The following is a 9,557-nucleotide window of genomic DNA, read 5'->3' as shown; positions in this document are numbered from 1 at the left end:
GGGTGGCACCCCTCCAACTTTGTCCTGTAGGTGTCCTCATTGTTAATGGTGGGGGTGCAGGCGAGACACCTGACCATGGTCGATGTGGGGTTGCCCCTTCATCGATGGGGGGTTTAAGCATGACTCCCCTGCCTGGAACATGGGGTGCTACATCCATCATCGATGGAGAGTGCCTCCATCATTGATGGTGGCATGCACCTTCTTCTATGTGGGGGGGGGTGTGCAGGCGTGACACCCCTCAATCATCGACCAGGGGGTGCCCCTTCTTCGATGGGGGTTGCAGGCTTGGCACCCTTCCATTGTTTTCAATGGCAGTGCCCTCCATCGTTGATCGTGAAGTCCCATTCATCGATTTGGGGCTGCAGGAGTGACACCCCTCCATGGTGGCTAGGGGGATTCCTCCACCTTCGATGGGAGAGTGCCCCAGCATCAATTGTGGATTGCCCCTTCATCTATATGGGTGTGCAGGCCTGACACCCCTCCATCGTCAATAAAGGGGGTGCTCCTGGGTCGATAACTTCAATGGGGGGTGTGTCCATCATCGAAGGGGGATGTCCCCATCTGCCTAGGGGCAGTGCCCCCTTCATCAATGGGTGCTGCAGGTGTGACATCCCTCCATCATCAAAGGGGGGGTGCCTCCATCATTGATAGGAGGTGCCACCAGCATCAATGATGTGGTGCCCCTTTGTCGATGTGGGTGGCAGGCATGACTGTCCTCCATCGCCAAGGGGGGATGTACCATCATCAATGGGGGGCTGCCCCCCATCATCGAAGTTTTGCTGCCCCCTTCGTCGATGGGGGCATGACACCCCTCCATCGTCAATGGGGGCTCCTCCATCATCAATTTCGGGTTCTCACATCGTCGATTGGGGGATGCTCCTTTGCCGAAGGGGGGTCTGTAAGTGATACCTCCCATCAATGGGGTGGTGTCCATTGTCAATGGGGGGATGCCCCTTTGTCGATTTGGGGGTGTAGGCACTTTGGTTAAGTGTCCAACTCTTGATTTCAACTTGGGTCATGGTATCATGGTCATGGAATGAAGCCCTGCATTGGGCTCCTTGCTGAGCATGGAGCCTGCTTGGGATTCTCTCTCCCTCTCTCACTGCCCCTCCCTTTCTCATGCTCACTCTCTCTCAAAATAAATAAGTAATAAAACCATTGTTAAAAATGTTTAAAATCCTTCTGTTGGGGAGGATGTGGAGAAAAAGGAACCCTTATCCCACACTCACTGTTGGTGGGAATGCAAGCTGGTGCAGCCACTGTGGAAGACAGTATGGAGGTTCCTCAAAAAAGTACAAATAAAGCTACCTCATGATCCAATAATCCCACTTTGGAGTGCCCAAAGAACACAAAAGACACTAACTCCAAAAGATATATGCGTCCTTATGTTTATTGCAGCATTATTTAAAACAGCCAAGATATGGAAGCAATTCGAATATCCATCCATAGACAATGGGATAAAGTATAGGATGGAATATCACTCAGCCATAAAAAATGAAATATTGCCATTTGAAACACGGATGGACCCATAGGGTATAAAGTTAAGTGAAAGAAGTCAGAGAAAGAAATACCATAAGATTTCACTCCTATGTGGAATTTAAGAAAGAAAACAAATGAACCTAGATGAGAAGAGAAACAAAAGATTCTTAAATATATAGAATGGATGGTCACCAGAAGGCGGGGGGAGGGATAAAATAGGTGAGGGGAATTAAGAGAACACTTAACATGGTGAGCACTGAGTAATGTAAAGCAAAGCTGAACCATTGCACAACTGACACTCATCTAACACTAAGTAAATTACACTTGAGTAAAAAAGAAATGATCCAAGCTGAAACAGAGAGAAAAATTAAACACCTCGGTGACCCATGGTAGAGTATCAAGCTGTCTAACATACGTGCAATGGGAGTGTCAGAGGAGAACAAAGATGCAGGAAGGCTTTCATTCTACAGCAGGGCTCAGGTGGAGACATATACCTTGAGGTGAAATTTGTGAATTGATTGAAGTCTTTATTTTAAGTTAAAAAGATACAATAAAGTAAAGCCAAAGCCAGCAAGAGAAGGAAACAAAAATGGAAGTCATTTAAACAGAAAACATCATAGGGAAAGAGTTTTAAGTTGATTCTGTGAAAAAGTTAACATTCATATGCTACTAGCTTAGAAGGATTAACAGTGTAAAGGGAATATTATGAAAGAAACATATCACTACAGTCTTATAGACATTAAAAATCATATTATGAACAGTTGTTTCAATAAGTTTGACAATTATTTTAAAAGTCAATACATTCCTGGAATGTAAGAAATCATCAAAACTGACCAGGAAGAAATGTAAAGTCTGAAGACATGTTTTATGTATTAAAGTAATTGAATGCATAATTTAAAAGCATCCCATGAAGAAAACTTCAGGCCAAGAAGGCTTTCCTGGTGAACTCTATCCATCGTTTAAGGAATTTTATCACACAAAAAGGATGCTACAGCAACTCATTCATGAAAGAATATTCCCAACTCATGTTAAGAAGCCAGCATCATCCCAACACAAAACCAAGCAAAGACATTACAAGAAACTGACATGGCAGACCACTACTTCTCGGGAACACATACACAAACATTCTCAACAAAATATTCAGAAAATTTAATCTTGCAATCAGGTGAAGTTTGATCCTGGAATGCGATATTGGTTTAACACCTGGAAATTAACACAATTCACCATATTAAGAGATAAAGGCGTAAGACCACAGAATGGTTTCAATAGATGCAGAAAAAGCTTCGAAAAAAGATGAAGATACACTTATGACAACTCTCAGAAAACCTGATAAAATGTACCCACAAAATCCTACAGCTATCATAATAGTGAAAAGATTGTACCCTAACATTGGGAATAAGGAAAAGACGTCTGTTCTGGCCAGTTGTATTTAACATTTTACTAGAGGTAGTAGCTAATGTGATGAAAAGAGAAGTACTTCCAAGTGACAGAAGTTAGCAAGAGCTAAGACTTTATTTATAAGTTATGAGAATTGTGTGTGTAAAAACTCCTAAGCAATCTACCAAAAACTGAACAAAGCCTAGCTAAGATCTAATATCAAATTTAGCAACACTGCAGGGTAGGAGGCCAACAGACAAAAATCCATTTTTTCTATGATATATACAGGGAATAGTTGAAAATGAAACAATAGCATTTAAAATAGCATCAAAAAAAAAAAAGGAAAACTCTCAGATAAATTTCAAGACGTAGAGGAGGCTTCACTGAAATTTATATCCCATCATAGAGAAGATCTAAATGAAGAGATCTCTTCTCCTCATGGATTGGAGGATTCAATGTTAAGAGCTCAATTTCTTCTCCAACTGGCCTGCAGACCTAAAACAATCCCAAAAAGTACAGAAACTTATTATTATTGTAGAATAATTATTGTAGAAACTGGCAAGGTGAATGTAAGTTTGACAGGGGCAGACAGGTGACCTAAAGCAGCCAAAAACAGTTTTGGAAAGCATAGTTTTGACATAACAACTAATAGACCAACAGAATAACAAGCCATGAAGTAGACCCACGCTTACTAACTAAAGTTCCAAATAGAAGTTGGCTGACAATTTAATGTCGAAGGACAATTAACAAGAGGTGCAAGAGCAACTAAGTATTTCTGGAGAACAGAAGTGAACTTTGAATTCATATATCACTTCATATACAAGACTTAGAACAAGATGGACCAAAGACCATCCACAGAGATTCTAGAAAACATAGGAGCATAACTTCATGATCTTGAGATAAAGATTTCTTAGCTGATAGGCAAAAAGATATAATCACTAAAGTTGTAAAATGTTAAAATATACTTCATCAAAAAATATAACATATACATATCCATGCATCAAAGGACACCAAAATAAATAAATAAATAAATAAATAAATAAACGGGTAAGCCATTAACTGGGAAAAAAAGTCATAACACATATACCTGACAAAGGAGTTACATCGATGGTATATAAATACTACCTGGCAATATGAATAAAAAGACAAACCCAGAAACGAACAAAGACCTGAAGGCCCTTTTGCAAAGGAAGATCTAGGACCAGAAACATCACATGTGGGCAAATATGTGGAGCCATTCACCTCTCACACCACAAGTGGAGGTGTGGAAAACGAAAACAGCAGAAACTTTCTGTAGGACCAGAAAGTCACTCGAAAAATGAAGAGCTGTATCCAAAACCAGTCTTGTACAAGAAAGGAATAAAGGTGCTGTGTCCAAATAGCCCAAAGCTGAGAACAACCCAAATGCCCAAGAACTTGTAAATAACTTATGTTCATATACTGTAATACCCTTCAGCAATTAGAGGGAGTGCCTGGGTGGCTAAGTCAGTCGAGCATCTGACTGGTGATTTTGCCTCAGGTCATGATCTCCTGAGATTGAGCCCTGCATTGGAATCTGCACTGACAGCACGAAGACTGCTTGGGATTCTCTCTCTGCCCCTCACCCACTTGTGCTTGCTCACCCTCAAAATAAACTTTTCAGTGGAAAAAAACATACTGTTCCCATTTGTAAGATCAGGTTCTCAAGCAGAGATTCCTGTGCAGCGAATGCACTAGATCCCTAGGCTCCTCATCACATCAGGTCACCCTTACTGAGCAGGCACTATGTACCAGGCACTATTCTAAGTGCCTCAAGTAGATGAATCACCCGATATTTAGGAATAGTCTCTGGAACATTCACTTTCTTTTTACAGATGCAAAAAGCTGACCCACACTTTCACACTGAGGGCCTCACCTGGGAGTCCCTTAACGAAGACATTCAGTTAGAGACAGTGATCCTAATTCCTAGGGGGACAGGGCTTTGCCACTGGCAAGGTGATATCATGCTTTGTATTATACATGAAGTTTGTGAGTGAAGGCTATGCGCTTACAGCCAATCAAGCCCAGAATGAAACACAGGTTTTGTGGAGCCCATGCTGTATGGGTCCCCGAAGAAAAGGGATGTGGCGGGACCCTGTGCTTTGTGAGGAAGGCTCCTCCTTGCCTGGGGACCTCAGCAGATGTGTTTGGGCCATAACGAGTCCTCCTACAACCCCAGTCAGCCCATGAGGGACAAACCCTATGTGGTAGGCCACCGTGGAAGGAATTCAGAGCCCTCAGGTCTGGGGACATCAATATGTAAATTTCCTATTTCTCTTTGGAACTGAATTATGAAAAGAGTCTATTATTTTTAAGAACATCAATGTCTGTGTCCATTGCTGCATGTGGCCCAAAATATGAACCATGGCACTTTAGGGTCCCTGCCTGTGTAGATGTAGGGCAGGTTTGCTTTCCAGTTTTCTGTTATAGACTGGGGGGAAACTTACCGTGCTACTGTACGTGCATGGAGAACTTCAGTTGCCCATAATGTGCCTTTGTGCAAAGGAGAAGGAAGGATTCCTTCCCCTGGGCAGAGGCAGCCCCGTGCACCCGTGCACTGGCCCAGCGAGTGGAACAGGGCTTGGATTCCATCTTGCACCCGTCATACTGACAAGGCATCCTAGAGCTGCAGGTCAGCTCCCCAACTACACGTGGCAGCCTTTACAGAGGCCACAGATTTCCACCTGAGGGGAGCTAATAAAAGCCATCAGAATTCCGTTTCCATGTAGAGCTTGGCTGTGGGAAGCAAACCTCTTTGAAACTATACTTTGGATGAAAGCCCTGTTCAGACAACAAAATATTTATCCACGGCTAATGACTAAGGGGCTGCTGTGCAGAGGACACTAGTGATGTGCAACTGGCCTGGCCCCCCCAAGGGTCACAGCACTTCATCCCTTTGCATGGAGGATCAAGATAGCACCAAGCCCAGGCAGAGGGCTGGGCCTTGGTTTTGTGGGGTTCTCAGAAGTGCAATGGCTTCACTTAGGGACCTTCTGCCCTCATTCTCACTCACAAGACTCCAATTTGATCCTGCTCATGTTCCCTGGTTTGGATAAGTCAGTTAAAGACACACTTCTTAAGGGGCGCCTGGGTGGCTTAGTCGGTTAAGCGTCCGACTTTCACTTAGGTCATGATCTCGCGGTTCGTGGGTTCGAGCCCCGCGTCGGGCTCTGTGCTGACTGCCAGCTCAGAGCCTGGGGCCTGTTTCGGAGTCTGTGTCTCCCTCTCTCTCCGACCCTCCCCTGCTCACGCTGTCTCTCTCTCTCTTTCCTAGAAATAAATAAAAAAATATTAAAAAAAAAAAAAAAAGACACACTTCTTAAAACCACCCTGAGGGGACAAAGAGAAACTCAGTAAGTGTGGGTCCGTGGCCACACAGCTAATCTGTCCAAGTTCAAACACAGGGCTTTCAAGTGCACATCTGGTGTTCTTCCCATATACTCTCCCTGCATGGGATCAAGCCAGGAAGATGCCCCAAACATCAACAACACTTATGAGTGTGGTATTGCTGCCTCAAAGCCCCAAACACACCTCCCACAAATCTAAGTTAAGAATATCCACTTCATGCATGCCAGGCGTGCAAAAATTAAGTCAAATAACACATTGTGATAGGTGTAAAAATGGTTCCCCAAGACACCCACGTCTTCATCCCCAAACGGGGAGGGGGGGCAAGGGGGCTAGGTCCTGCAGGTGGTGAGGGGGAAGGAAGTGCACAGATGGCATGACTGTGCCCAACATAATCCCAGGGTCCTGTAGAACAGAACGGGGAGACTGAAGGGGAAAGAGAGGCCCAGTGAGCATTCTGCCTGCAGGTATGGGCTTCAGAGGAATAAAGACCACAAGCCAAGAAATTCAGGTGGCTTCCAGAATCAGGGAAGGACCAGGAAGTGAATCACCCCCTAGGGCCTTATGAAAAGAACATGACCCTGCCAACATCTTTGTTTCTTTTTAATTTTTAAAATGTTTTTAAAATTTAAAATCTGAGCTGTCAGCACAAGACCCAGAATGGAGCTGAAACTCATGAAAGAAAAGTAAGATCATGACATGAGCCGAAGGGGCGCTCAACCGACTGAGCCACTCAGGCGCCCCGCCGACATCATTTTTAGTGCAGCAGGACCTTGTTTCAAGTTTGTGACCAACAGACCTGGAAAGAGAGAAGGTCGTGGAGTTTTGAAGCTGCTATGAAGGTGGCAGCCTGTTCCAGCAGCAACAGGACGTGACGGCGCCCAGGCTCCCTTCCCAGGCTCCCTTCCCAGGCTCCCGGGCGCTGAGTGCTATGTTACCGCAAGATGTCAGATGGAATAATGGAGATGCCAGGGGAGCACAGGGGGGCTTCCTGGGGCAGAGGTGTCAGGTCCAGTGACAGGAGGGACCGGCCTGAGGTCCACGGCCAGCCAGGCAGCACACGGTGCCTGGAGAAGGGCGGGCAGTCGGTTCCTTGTAGCTGGAGACAGAAGCAGGCCTGGGGCACTGGCGGCCCCCACGCTGAGGGTCTTGGGCCTTGTTCCCTGGCAGTAGGGCGCGGGCAGGGGGTTAGCCAGGTCATCCTCAGTGCCCTCAGATCTGCCTCGGGAAGCCCACCCTGGCTGCGCTGCGGGGAGCAGACGGAGGGGATGCTGGGGGCAAGCAGACCACAGAGGAGGCCACCACAGCATCCAAGCAGAAAGTGACAGGCCAGGACAGGTGCCAGCAGGGGACGAGATTCACAGACAGACCAAGGGGACGGTTCACGGACCATCCACTTGAAATTCGCAATTATGAATTTAAAGGAATACCAGTGAAGGTTTTGTAGCTTTCCAAACCATAACCAGCCACAGATGTGGAGACAGAGTAATAGGCAGAGAGTGAGATTTACACAGCTTTGGGATTTAGCCAAGAGAAACCAATGACACAGAGTTCAGTTACTCATTTGTAAAGTAACAATGGTCAGTACTTATACCCAGAACAGGTCTCCTGCCCAGTACAAAGACACAACCCTGGAACTGTGAACCACCAAGAGACCCTTGACAGTCACCCTTAGTAGAATCTTTGCACTGTGCCCATTGCCTGAGATAAAAGATTAGTGTAAACACACGTGTACGGTGCCTCCAACTGTGCTAAGAAGGTGGTATGGTCGAGATATAGCCCCTCGTAAGAAACTCTTCTACTCTTTTCCACTCATTAGCACTTCATATCTTTTTTGCATTTAGCTGACTTGGATCATGATGAAAAAAGTAGGTTGGTTTTAGCTGGGAGGGGGGATTTTCCATGCCACATTTCAATACTTCATGCTTTCCTATATTAGAGCATTGCTGTTTCAACAATCAATTTTGATTGTTGATGTGGATAGAAATAATGTATGGTCACTGGTGGCTCTGAAAATTTCTGCACGTTGTATAACCCATCAACTACCTTTGTCAAACCTCCACTCTGTCAAGGCCCTGTCTAGTATGAATGTAAGTCACATACTTCGTATGACTTTATATTGGCTAGGTAATAAGCACTAAAAACCTTTATATTTAGCTGGTGAATGAGAGAAAACATTTTTCTAGGAATTCAGAAAAAAGCTAAAGTCTGGGTAGTTAGGGCAGGCTTCACAGAAGTAGGTATTGAGGTGTAGAAGCAACTAGATTGAAAAAGAAAAGAAAGCCACTCTGGAGAAGGTATTGGTGTAGAGTTGTTAAAGAAAGGCTGAAGATAGTGTCCTTGAAAACAGCTGAGCCAAATCCTAAAATCTTTTTTTTTAATTTTTTAATTTTTTTAAAAATGTTTTATTTATTTCTAGGAGAGAGAGAGAGACAGCGTGAGCAGGGGAGGGTCAGAGAGAGAGGGAGTCACAGACTGAAACAGGCCCCAGGCTCTGAGCTGGCAGTCAGCACAGAGCCCGACGCGGGGCTCGAACCCACGAACTGCGAGATCATGACCTAAGCGAAAGTCGGACGCTTAACCGACTAAGCCACCCAGGCGCCCCAAATCTTTTTTTTTTAAATGTTTAATGTTTATTTTTGAGAGACAGCATGATCATGGGAGGGGCAGAGAGAGAGGGAGACACAGATTCTGAAGCAGGCTCCAGGTTCTGAGCTGTCAGCACAGAGCCCAACATGGGGCTCAAACTCATAAACCATGAGATCATGAACTCAGCCAAAGTCGGAAGCTTAACTGACTGAGCCACCCAGGCATCCCGAAATCCTAAAATATTAAGAAATTTTGCCTTTATCCGTGAGCGACTCTTGAATATGAGAACAAACTGAGGGCTGAGGGGGGTGGGGGAGAGAGGAAGGGGGTTGATGGGCATGGAGGAGGGCACTTGTTGAGATGAGCACTGGGTGTTATATGGAAACCAACTTGAAAATAAACTATGAAAGAAAAAAATTAAAACTTAAAAAACGTCTGCAAAAAAAAAAAGAAATTTTGCCTTTATCTTTGAGACAATGGAAACAGAAAACTATTTAAGGTTTTAGCTAAGTGTTTTGTTTTGTTTTTTTTTTTTTAATTTTTTTTTTAATTTTTTAATTTGTTATTTCTAGGAGAGAGAGACAGCGTGAGCAGGGGAGGGTCAGAGAGAGAGGGAGTTACAGACTGAAACAGGCTCCAGGCTCTGAGCTGGCAGTCAGCACAGAGCCCGACGCGGGGCTCGAACCCACGAACCGCGAGATCATGACCTAAGCGAAAGTCGGTCGCTTAACCGACTAAGCCACCCAGGC

The sequence above is a fragment of the Hyaena hyaena genome, unplaced genomic scaffold (genome assembly GCF_003009895.1).
Source record: "Hyaena hyaena isolate Hyena2069 unplaced genomic scaffold, ASM300989v1 scaffold_201, whole genome shotgun sequence".
Taxonomy (NCBI): domain Eukaryota; kingdom Metazoa; phylum Chordata; class Mammalia; order Carnivora; family Hyaenidae; genus Hyaena; species Hyaena hyaena.
This window is presented reverse-complemented; position numbering follows the sequence as displayed.